Here is a 12,573-nt window from a genome sequence, read left to right on the forward strand (position 1 = left end):
GCGTGGAACACCCGGCACGTCACGCGTGCCTAACACTCACCTTGAGGCAGTGCTGCTTGTGTTGAGGCAGGAGTATCATAGTGCGTCACCATTATTGTCACCTCGAAGCACGGCAGAAGTGTGGACTGCGCATGCTGAGGCATGTTTCAGGCGGGTGTACGAATTTGCACGGATTTTTTTCCACACGAATTTTCAAGGAATTCTAATAAATTTTCATGGTAAAGACCATCAATTTCTCTAAGGAAGTTTCTTCAAATTTTCTTCGCAAATTTCTTCGAATTTCCTAAGAAAATTCCTCCGAATTTCGTCGGGAAATTCCATCGAATTTCGTCGGGAAATTTCTCCACATTCACTTGAAAAAATCCTCCGATTTTCCTCCAGAAATTCCTCCAAATTTTCTCGGGCATTTCCTCCGAATTTCCTTGGAAAATTGCTTCAAATCGCCTCGGGAAATTCATTCAAACTTTCCCGGGATTTTTTTCACATTTACTCAGAAAATTCCTACGAATTTCCTCGGGAATTTCCTCCGAGTTTCCTCAAAAAATTCCTTCGAATTTCCTCGGGAAAATCATCCGTATTTCCTCGGGACAATCCTTCAAATTTCCACGGGCAATTCGTTCAAATTTTCACAAGTAGTTCGTTCAAATTTACACAAGGAATTCGAATCTTCACGGGTAATTTCTTTAAAATTTCATAGGAAAAGCCTTAATTCAGGGCTAGTAGTGGTTTCAAAGATCAATAATAGTGACTTTAGTGATTAAAATAATAAATACTTTGTATACGAGAAAGGCAAAATAGTGACCCGATAGTGACCCAAAAGTGACCGAAAAGTGACTAAGAAATTAGCATATTTTCTAGTCTAGTACAGTACAAATTAACTAAGTAAACACCCGTTTGCAAGAATAAGTACTTTATTCAAATAAGCCTGAAATCAAACAACTTTTTTCTCCACGACCTTCTGCACTTGGTCTGCAGTAAGGATCCTATAATGAGAGATCCAAATACTTTCCAGACGATTTAGCAACGCTGTAACTTTTGGTAGCAAACGCTGCCAGCACTTGCCCCAGCGCAAAATGTTGAAGTTTGTATATGACTTTGCATTTGATGACAATTTGGAATATTTTTGTCTATCCACTTACAGTGTGTAACAAAGCATTGTCACTTGTTTTTGCTGTGCGAGAACATCGCGTCGGGGGCCGCCTATCCGAATCAGTTTTTTTTTTCCAAATTGTATACAAGTGTGATAGTTTAGTTTTCATGCCTTGTTATGATTCGAAGAGGTTTTTGCCTCTCTTTTATCGTTGTTCGTTATCTATTCAAAGTAGGGTGACCATATGGTATCCTAAAGGAGGACATGTCCTTCTTTTTCAACAAAAATCTTGTCCCCCTTTTTAACTAAAATGTCCTCCTTTTTGATATTTTGGGACAGTGCATAATTGAATTCACTGTGAAAATTTTACCACGTTTACTTAAAAAGGAACGATACTCTTCTACAACAAACGATACATATTACCCATATTACGCTTCCATATCTTATAAGCAAAAGATACTTATTCAGTTTTCGCGTATGAATACTACAAGAAGTATGAAGGCTTAGCATGCAGGCTTGTCATTGATCACCGTCCATAGTCATAGTCAAACAATCAAGACCAATGCTTCACTTGCAGGATCGTTCAATCGCAATAGGGCACTGCACGGACTGCTTTGTCTCTTTCTCGCTGCAAAGAAATTAGAAAACAACAAGGCCAGTAAACGTCAAAAGTTATGAGGAACGAAAGAGAAAGAGAGGTTTTCGTGCAGTGCCCTATAGGCTCGTTCAATTACAAATCCGCGTTGTCAGGACGGGAACATTATTTGTTTGTCTCTGGTTTAGTTACGTCCCAGCCCATGTGCGATAAGACTCTTCGTTGAATGAGCCCGTCTCGTTACCATGGATGACGAGAACGATGTTTTTCTGATAATGACCCTCTCTGGATACATAAAGGACGGTCGCGAAGCTTAATGCAGTGAATACCTAACCTACGGCATGAAGGCAAAGTTACATGTGATTTATTTGTCATATCATAGCTTTATAGCGCACAACCTTCACGGATCTGAAATGGTACAAATGCTAATGTTTAAGCCAGCAGATCTTGAGGTTCTGAGTTCGATCCTCCAGTATTTTTAATTAATATTTTTAGCTGTAATTATTTTAACTTTTAATTGATCCTTATCTTGATATATATTAGTTTTAGTTTATATTGATTAGTTCCTTGGCGAATTGAACTAGTGCGAGCAAGAGCTCTATTTTACATAAGTTATAAATACATTGATAAAAGGTGGAGAACATATTGGTCGCGACCATCAAACTAACAACGGTCAGAGCCTCAGAAGGTCATGGAATGAAAAAACTTATTATGGTTACCAGTGGTTTCTTGGTCGCGATGTTATGGATTTTGGGTATGAGATATGGTTGCTAACGTTGCGTTCGGTGACGACGATCAATAGGAGAAAAACCTAAGCATACCAATGACTGTCATGACCAATGCCAAGCCTGTTAGCATGTTTTGGTCTAGTGCATAGTTTAGGCGATTCCTGTCCCGTAAATGACTAGTTGATCTCCATATTAACAAAGAATTATGTTGATATTGGACTTAACTATTCAAAGTTTATATTGTACAGACTAGTAAAAAAAACTGCACAAGTTAAATATAATTACTTGAAGTCTTCCAGCATATTAGGTTTTTGTCGCAAGTAACTAGCATTGTTTTGTTTGAATTCATAGTATGCTGAAAATTTTCAGAATAAAAGACAACGAAATTCGTACTTTTCTATATTATTCATTGTCTTATTTTTGTTTTGAAGTTATGCATTTTTCAACCTCTGTTTTGTTGTTGACTCGACTGTTTCCATTTATGAAAATTTATTAAGCAGGGTAACCGGCGGTAATGTTGGCCCTGGATGTAACATTGGCTCATCACGCACATAATTCAATATTTCAACGATAATACGTCGATTTGTAGGGAGATATTAACCACTGCTTCTTTAGAAAAGTGTATCAAACATATATGTGCTTCAGAACTCTAGATTTATACACTTCTTAAACCAATAAAAGCAATTATCTTGCGTGAAAAATCACTTTTACTCGTTTTTTCAGCAGCCATGTTTCGTTGACTTATGCAGGCTGGCTGTGCTAGAGTTTTTCTTTTGCCCAATAAAAGAGTTTTCTGAATGAACATACCAGCTTTCGCACATCGTATGAATGGATAACAACCACACTATGTCAGCTATCATTTTTATTTCACAATTTCCATTAGTATAGCGACATAATTAACCAAAACTTTTTTGGACAATACTGGGGGCACCCGTAGCCAAATGGTGGCATGCGCTTTCGATTTGTAGCACTATGTTGGTATAGGTGAAACTCTAAAATCAGAACATTCTCATCAATAACCCGTACTGGAGAAAATAACCGAAAGCTGCAGATAGAATATCCGATGCTTGCGATTAAATTGCTAAGAATTTTTGTAAAAACAGGTTAATCCACTCAGCGGTTAAGTTTCATTCGCAAATTACATAACGCTAAACTCAACCCACACCAAGCCTCTAGTAATGCTTCATGTATGGTAGGGTTCTGAAATTTATAAAGTCCTTAACGCTCAGACAAGTACCTTCCCACAACCTAAAACGTCATGTAGTTTGTAAATGGGCCCTCATGATGCTTTTCTCGAATCACGATATAATCGCTTTCATTCGCAGAACATACCAAAAATAATTGCCTACCTTACGGCTTCTAAACACGATTCAAGCAAAAGCGATTCAAGCATCAACCTTTCGTGGTTCGATACACCATTTTCTTCATAATTTTGCAAATAAATTATTCAATTAGTGTAAGAATATTTAGTTTTATCATCTTTCGCATGAATCCTACAAACAATTTCTCATTTGATAATGGAAAGATACAATGGATTATAATATTATGTTTCTTTAAATAAACTTTCAACGTCATTTCATGTGCATAATTTCAAGTCAAATTACTTGACAAATACCTTCATAATAATTTAGATTTATTATTGCTTGCAAAATGTATTTTGATCTGTGATACCGAAAAAGTATTCTTTCAACTCGGGAAGTTGAAACACGTGAGAGTTTTGAGAGGATTCACAACAGCTGATCGATATAGAGAGGAGTGGAATCAAACGCACGTACCAATCATGAAACTTCAATACAGGCAGAGTTAAAAACAAGCATCCAATAATTGTATTTATGAATAATTGTGTAATAATATCAGGTAGTTGGCACAGTTATAACTGTTTATGCACAGTGCAAAGCAAGGAATTGCCTTGAATAAGTTTTACAATTGGCTTTCTTCAGTAGTGCGTTATGCATCATCCCCACCTAAAGCATTGTTTACGTTTTGGAAAAAAGTTACTTTGAGAGTATCGCGAGAGCGAGAGCAACACAACTGCCATGGTTTCAACTAGCAGTAAATCTCAAAATTATGCGGCAGCCAATAATTAACGTATGCAATTTGTTTGAAGGCACAACATGGGGGCTAGAACATGTAGCCTTTTTGCAATTGCAGTTTTTAATACAGTTTTCATTTTTCTAAACTTCTTCACTTGCAAATATGGTAAATATTTGGGAAAAAATGATTCATATAATAGTATTTTCGTTAGCATGTCCTTGGTAAGCATGCTATTGGGGGGATCTGAAACGCACTCTCACAATCAGTGTGGTAGTATTTTACATGCAACCAATTAGAATTCACGCTGAATAAGATGATTTGATTTTCTCTATTTGTTTGCATGCTGCCTTTATTCAACGCAAGCAAAATGACTGGCACTATAAACAGCAACCCGTCTTTATCTCTCGTATGTTCGAAATCAACAATCACTCGTCCCAAGTGGGCTGACAAATTATCCACCTGATAGGGACAAGGATGCCGACGTTTTGTCCATTTCTCTCGAGACTTTCGCTGGTTTTAGTGAGATATTGCGGACATTCATCGTCGTTTTTTGCAATTTGGCGTCAAAACCAAATGTAAGCAAGCCGACTGGTGGAATAATTCTGGTTGGAAATGCAATATATGAAGACTTATAACGTTAAATGTGCTCAACCGTAGCATAATGGGCCAAGGTTTGAGCCGTTACCCCTATTAAATGAGTTTTTTTCTCTTGAATTACAAAATGATGTAAAAAACTGTGTCAAACAATCCTAATTGAGAGCGATTTCTGCAAACCCTGGTTTTAGGACTACACTTGTAAGGGTGCAGAATGTAATAGGTTTGGATGATATACACGTTGTGGTCACCATATTGAAGTAGTTGAACATCAACAACATGCTCAACTTGTATTGACTGTAAACGTAAGATCCTTCCGATTTAAATGACTCAAAACTGTGTTACATCATCGATAAGTATTCTACTAACAATTCGTGACCCAAGTTTGTAATTTGGATCACTTTGAAAAATGATTTTTGACCGTCTTTTTGAATATTGGTCCTACAGTGCGGCGTTGCCATGTGATGCAACTAAAGTTCAGGGTTTCTACTTTTCATTTCGATGAGACCAAAGTAATCGTTTTTCGAGTTTAAGAAGAATCTTTTTTCGTTGTTTTTGGAGAGGAACGCCATACACCCATCCCTCTCCCAACAAATATTGGCAGCTGCTAGGGCGCTTATTCAGCCAAATATAGTTTTCTGCAGCAGAAAAATTAGCTTATTTAGCTTAAATTGTTAGTTGGATATTATCTAGAGCTAGCCTTGGAAGATATATGAAAATCGTGACCAAATAATTTTTTTTTTTCGTTACGGTACTTTTCCTTCCATCTATTTTTCCGTATGTTGCCTACTACGGTTTGCAATGGCTATGGCTCGAAAAGGCTAGATGGTAGGAAAGATAACGTGCGAACCAACTTTTCGCGGCAATCCAAGTGTGCGAAACATAATTTTCGTCTATAAGACTGTTTTTCTTTGCCGAAAAACGATTTATCGTTGGAAGTTTTCGTCAGTGAGTATCCTATTCTGTGAGTGAGCATTACGAACCCTGCCAAACCTATTTTCACTACCAAAGTCACTTAAGGGTATTTAGGATCATCTACAGTTTCCGAGTTTACTCGTAAAATCCTCCAAATTGTATTGGGAAATTCCTCCAAATTTATTCGGAAAGTTCTTCCGAATTTCTTCGAATTTCCTCTGGAAGTTCTATGCAAAGCGTAGTGCATTCCAGGAGAAATTCTTTCGAACTTTCACGGAAATTTCCTTCGAATTTCCACGTTAAATATTCCCATACATCCTCGAGTAATTGCTCGAAGAAACTAATGGTTTTCTCACAATTCACTCTAATATTGCATTTTGATAATTTCACAACTTTTCTTGTTAAATTAACTAGTTATATTTATATATAGGTAAAAACCAAGATAAATCAGTTGGTGAGTAAATGTCGTGTGTGGGGCGAGACAGCCCTGTTGTATACCACTCTATATTATATGCTGTTTATGCCGTCTTGGTGTTGGTGACGAGCAAGCAGCCAAGCATCGTTCTCCCTACCCTCAGTCAGAGTCCAACAGTGATCCGAGTAAGGCGATACCTTCGCCGAGTGCAATAATGCGCAATGGGTGATTTCCTGGCGCAGCAGCAAGCTACACATTTGGCGACAGTGGCAGGTTTTACTGCTCATTTTTTGTTAGTATCAAGTGGAATAATGTTAAAACTAATGTGCCTGATAAAAATACTGCGTCATGGAAATCACCCACTGCGCAATCTCAGAAGAAAAGGTAAATTCCTGAACCAAGAAGGATGTTTGCTTTTTGCTTGTGTTTACGTGGGGACCGGTGCTCCAAATTGGGAGAGACGCGGTTGCGTAAGTAAGTAAAACGGAGAAGATTCAAAATTGTTTGCGTGTCTTGAGTACCGCAATGGCGTGTTTGGCCAAAAAAAAAGATGAAATGATTGGCGAGTTTTGAGGACCGCAATGGTGAGTTAGGAGGACCGCCAAGAAAAAATGAATTGTTTTGCGAGTTTTGAGGACCGCAATGGCGTGTTTGGAGGACCGCCAAGAAAATATGAAATGATTGGCGAGTTTTGAGGACCGCAATGGCGAGTTTGGAGGACGGCCAAGAAAAGATTAATTGTTTTGCGAGTTTTGAGGACCGCAATGGATGGCGTGTTTGGAGGACCGCCAAGATGAAATGATTGACAAGTTTTGAGGACCGCAATGGCGAGTTTGGAGGACCGCCAAGAAAAGATGAATTGTTTCACGTGTTTTGAGGACCGCAATGGTGAATTTGGAGGACCCCCAAGTAAAGATGAAATGTTTTGCGAGTTTTGAGGACCGCAATGGCGTGTTTGGGGGTCCGCCAAGAAAAGTTGAAATGACTGGCGAGTTTTTAGGACCGCAATAACGTGTTTAGAGGACCGCCAAATAAAGATGGAATGATTTGCGAGTTTTGAGGACCGCAGTGGCGTGTTTGGGGCACCGCCTAGTACAGATGATTTTTTTTTGCGGGTTTTGAGGGCCGCTATGACATGTTGGGAAGACCACCAAGTAGAGATGAAATCTTTTGCGTATTTTAAGAATTGCTGTGGCATGTTTGGAGAACTGCGAAGTAAAGATGAAAGAATTTGCGTGTTTTAGTACCGCAATGGCGTGTTTAGTGAACAGCCAAGTAAAGATGAAATGGCTTGCGTGTTTTGAAGACCGCCAAGCAAAGTAAAAATGATTAGCGTCGTCGAGTCAAGTACGAGACACTGAAGACGACCACACAGTTGTGGTCGAAATACGTATCTGCAAAGATATCGAAATAATTGGTGGAATTAAATGGAGTTACTTAACTCGTCTTAGACGGTTGATGATTAGCGTGTTTTAAGGACCATAATGGCGTATTGGTAAGCTCGCTAAGTGAAGCTTGAATGATTTGCGTGTGAAAGAACTGAAATGTCGTGTTAGGTGGACCGCCAAGAAAAGTAGAGACTTTTTACGTGTTTTGAGAACCGTAATGGCGTGTTGGGAAGACCGCCAAGTAAAGTTGGAATGATATGCGAGTTATGATGACAGCCAGATCAATTAAATAGCTGAAGGTTTGCGAGTTGGAACACAGTTCAAAGTATGTCGTGGGCGATTAGGAAGGTCCGTTCATAGTTGAAATGGTTTGATGACGAAAAACACAATGGTGTGTTAAAAGCACTAGAAAACACAAAGCAAGTTTCTGAGGAAACAACAATGGGGCGTTGATCCTAAAGTATCATGCTATGTTTTAACCGAGGTTTTGACAAGGCAAGTAATTTGATCATTTCAATAAAATTGCCAAAGGTTGAACATGTTCAACTTTCTTTTCGTGCAAATGTCAGGAATAATATTGAATGTATCTCCAACCATGGTGGTTAAATAATACCCAGATCCCTGCCCAGATCAATATTGGAGTCCTAATGTTTTGGAAACTTGCTCGCAAATTTGAAGAAATGGATTATGCTTGAGTTTTAATTCATGCGAAATCACGATGTTTCGCTCCAAAAACGAATAGAATTAGTCGAGGTTCTTGTCTTATGAGAAGAACACTACATTAACAAAGTAGAGCCTGAGCATGATAACCTTACATGTCGTAGTTGCTACTCCGTGTTTTACCAGAACAATCGCAATTGCATAGAGAGCCAATGGCTAGGGCATGGGATTTGCACTGAGCACCTCAATGGGCTCAGTTCAAAAGCTCTAGGGGGGTTAACAAACGGCGCTGGCCATGTCCTTTCGGGCTACCGTAGATGTAAAGGAATTAATAAAAGATGCAGTCACTCGTCACATTGTAAACCAAGAACACTTCTGCACTCGCCACGAGAATATTATTGGAATCTAGGGGATAGGTTCTATGGAAGAGGCTCATCTTGATTAACAAGTTGCAATGGATGCCAAAACGAGCTTTCTTTCGCTCTTTTCGGTTTCTAACAGTTACGGCTAGAATTAGTCAAGTTGTAGATGATGTAGAGAATAGAAGATGGAACCGGTATTCAGTCTATTTCTAATCTTAGCGATTGCTAAAACATGAGAAATATATGGAGAGAAAAAGTAGGAGAATTGAACTTGGGATTGATCCCACGACCAGCTGCGTATGAAGCAGAAGTAATTATCATATGATTACCTTCCCTTACATCTTATGTGCACACTACAGAATAGAATACTAAAAATAAATCTGTATCGTTTTGTTATGTTCGTTTGCTAGGGCATTTAATGCACGAATGTGAACTTTCGGATAAACTAACAAGATTAGTTAAGGCGACGTTGGAAAGACGAAAAACGAGTATTTCAAACTACACGAACGCTTTCGATCCTTTCGGGAACATTCAGAGAGTTTCGCTTTGGTATGGAATAACTCTATTAGTATGATTTGTATAAGGACCGTTTAGCAATGTCGGAATTGGTGCTTTGACACGGAACGATAAGATAGAGGAAACCTGCTACAGTCATGACCACCTGGAAAACGATGTACATGACAGGAAAAGACATAAAAGAAGACAATGTAGCTGCACCATGAGTTTGCATCGATGGTGATCAGTCTTGTCTTGAGATGTATTTATCATTCAGATACAGTTTCATATAAAAAAGAATTTGATATTTCGCTAGTTCTGATGCTCCCTAAAATATCATGTCAAATTTGATCAATACTCGGAATATGGCACACATAGTGATGTCGATCACTATTTTTTAGAAAATGTGCGTGTGATTGAATAACGAAAAAAAAGCGGATAATTTTGCTTGTGTAAGGAATGAGGGCTTTTGAACGAATGGGAAGATGCACAAGATAGTGGTGCACTGCTAGCGTGTTTTGTCGATGCGAGATAGCTGGTGTTTATGCCATCATAGCATGCAAGATATAGGCTAGAAACCCAACTTCGGACGAAGTGCGTTAGATTCTCATAAAATTGCACTAAAAAACGCATCATTCAGTTCGACAGATCAAACTCCGAGAGAAAGTTCGTTTCAGAAGAAGTTCGGAGCTGAAACTAGGGCGGTTATTGTGTTCGCGTACTTTGATTGACTGCAAATCTACGGAATCAATACCAGCGACGACAGATCCAGTCAATTTATTTGTTTCGCGGGTGACATGGACATTGTCGGGCGAACATTAGCAAAGGTGGCAGAACTGTACACCTACCTGAAACGTGTTGTTGAACAAAAGTTGGACTGGTGGTGAATGCATCGTAGACAAAGTACATGCTTGTGGGCGTAACCGAGTGCGACAGGGCCCACCTGGGAAGCAGTGTTACGATAGACGGGGATACCTTCGTGGTAGTCTGTTAGTCGTGAAATACGAAGGCGTATCATCTGTGGAAGTCGGGCCTAATACGGGCTCCAGAAGAAACTGCGGTCAAAAAAAAATATTCACCACCGCACCACCATGTACAAGACGCTGATAAGACCGGTAGTCCTCTACGGACATGAAACATGGACAATGCTCGAGGAGGACTTGCAAGCACTCGGATTATTCGAGAGACGGGTGCTTAGGACCATCTTTGACGGTGTGCAAGAAGACGTTGTGTGGCGGCGAAGAATGAACCACGAGCTCGCCCAGCTCTACGGCGAACCCAGTATCCAGAAGGTAGCTAAAGCCCCAAGGGTACGATGGCAGGACATGTTGCAAGAATGCCGGACAGCAACCCTGCAAAGATGGTGTTCGCTTCCGATCCGGGAGGAATGAGACAGCGTAGAGCACAGCGGGCGAGGTGGGCAGACCAGGTGCAGGCCTCAAACCGTGTATTGTGGCGTCAAATTGTTGATTCAGTGTTGTCTGTTTAGATGTAAACTGAATAAATGAAATGAATGAGCCAGCGACGAAATTCGGAGACGCATCTGTAGGGATTGAGACGGGTATGGTAAATGACATAAACCGAATAAAGGGCATATATATTAGCCATAAGCATTAGCCCTAGATGGGAAAGTGACAGATGAGAGAGTGGAATATTTGGTAGGAGGTCGTGGTGTTGAGTTGATGTGCTTCGCTCAGCAGCTGGAGATTGACGCGCCAAAATTGTAGTAGAAAATCGTACTTAGAACCACCTACAAAGTGCGATGGGCCTCTATGGGTTGAAGACCAGGGAGACCAACGTACAAATTGTATCTTGGAGCATATGAATGAACAACCGTTGGAGGAAACTTCATCTATTCAAACCGGAAATATCTGTTCGTTGCCTGAATATAAGACAATATTCCGTAGAAAATGGTTTTCGATTTCCTTGGCCTTTGAATGGTGCCTTCGGCAAATAAATCTTTGTAGTGGTATTTTTACCGAGTGTTTAATTAAATATAAGCTCAATAATACATTTACAATAAAAGAGAAAACCAAGGACAAGTTATAATTGCAAGAGACTAATAAAAAAGCCGGAGAGAAAGGGGGATGTGTGGGGCGAGACAGCCCTGTTGTATACCACTCTATATTATATGCTGTTTATGCCGTCTTGGTGTTGGTGACGAGCAAGCAGCCAAGCATCGTTCTCCCTCAGTCAGAGTCCAACAGTGATCCGAGTAAGGCGATACCTTCGCCGAGTGCAATAATGCGCAATGGGTGATTTCCTGGCGCAGCAGTAAGCTACACATGTCGCACATAGGTCGACCTGTGATTTGAATCACTACAAAGGAACCCCAACTTAAAGAAAAAAAAGGTTTAAGCTCTCTACGTCTTAAATTGAAAAAAAAAACTTATAGATGAGGAGGTCCTAAACTTAAAACCAGAACATTTTTGTGCTATCCTCAATTTTAATTTTATCAAAATGTCTCTTATCCCACGCTGTTTCTTACCCCCTCAAATACAAAATATTTGCAATTGGACATTAACCAACAACGGTGACTCACTCTCCTAACAGACAATCCCACATATTTTCTCGCAAAGCTGAACTAAATTTTTTGGTCACCATAAAATCATTAAAAACGCACATAAGAAACAGTTCCGTTTTGCGGCAGCGGCAGGTATTTGATGTGACCAGTTCATTTGGCTCAACCCCATGAATCACTCGCGTACGTTCAAGAGGTTTATATTATTGCTCGCCTCCATGACTACACGCTACAATCTTCTTAAGTGTAGCAACAATCCGGCTGTGCAACGATGGCATTGAATTTGGACCCATTCTGAGGAAGCATGATGAGAGCAATCGTCGCCCAGCAGCCGGTAAATCGAATCATGACAGCCCAGTTTAAATGATCTGCGCTGCCGGGCTGTTTCCGGGTTCATAACACAGCTGAGATCGGGGCAATGATAGGGAATAAGAATCGTTTCTGTGTTAAGAAGTAGCTTGATTCAATTGATAAAATGATCACGCAGCAAACCTAATTTGAATTCAAACGATTACGAAGGCGTCTAATTCCTGTGACTGTGATGCACAGGTGCGCCGATCGCAGTCTCGAGCGAGATGTACCTCTCGCTGTGTTCAAGTGAAGCTCATTGCCCTGTGGTGCTACCAGGAGATCAATGACCGATCTCGAACATAGCTGAATGTTAGTTTAGGCAACAAGACCACAAGAAATAAATGTCATTTGTAACTATCCATATTTTCAGAGGCAATCAAATCAGTAGAAGTTTATGGAAAATTCGTTTGATATAATTACTATTT

General features: G+C 39.8%; 1 protein-coding gene across 7 annotated transcripts in view; it reads right to left on the bottom strand.

Annotated features, from left to right (window-relative positions):
* LOC134212042 (phospholipid-transporting ATPase VD) overlaps positions 1-12,573 on the bottom strand; it is a 270,366-nt gene that overhangs the window by 84,967 nt on the left and 172,826 nt on the right. The gene's annotated exons all lie outside the window — the stretch shown is intronic.

Source organism: Armigeres subalbatus, chromosome 2, assembly GCF_024139115.2.
Source record: "Armigeres subalbatus isolate Guangzhou_Male chromosome 2, GZ_Asu_2, whole genome shotgun sequence".
NCBI classification, from domain to species: Eukaryota; Metazoa; Arthropoda; class Insecta; order Diptera; family Culicidae; genus Armigeres; species Armigeres subalbatus.